Below are 607 nucleotides of genomic sequence, written 5' to 3' on the forward strand. Positions count from 1 at the left end.
TTACACATTTAATTCATCCGGGGTGCAATTATTGTATAACAATATCTTCTGGGTCGCCATCTATTATATCTTTAAGATTAATTTCGGCCAAAACGAATATCTGAAACGGCTTGGGAAGAAGGAAAAAGAAGCGATATATAAACTAAGAACATTAAATAGGAATTTCCTATTGGACCCGGAAGGTGGGCTGATATAATAAAAAAAATGTAACCTCTATTAACCGTCTGAAATATGTCAAGGTCATATAGAACAAGGTGCTTTTATGATCGACATGTGTATACTGATAGTATTTTTGATAGCGAATATTGTGTATTATTATGTATAATATTACTAATAAATGTTTATTAGTATTATTGTCATCTGTATACAACAGCGTGTTCTTGCATTGCAATTCGGGGATTTTTGTTATTTCTAATCGAAGTGGGTTTTGCGCAATGTCATCTTATTCACAATATATATATAAAGATGTTGAAGAATGTGAATCACTGCGTTGTATAAGGGTGACTACTTGTTTCACCTCTTGTGGAGCTCAGTGAAAATGAAATCTCAAATCTCGTGTAAACTCGGTAATCTGATCCTTACCAGTCACCATAGTGTATTATATAAT

The sequence above is a fragment of the Pecten maximus genome, chromosome 13 (genome assembly GCF_902652985.1).
Source record: "Pecten maximus chromosome 13, xPecMax1.1, whole genome shotgun sequence".
NCBI classification, from domain to species: domain Eukaryota; kingdom Metazoa; phylum Mollusca; class Bivalvia; order Pectinida; family Pectinidae; genus Pecten; species Pecten maximus.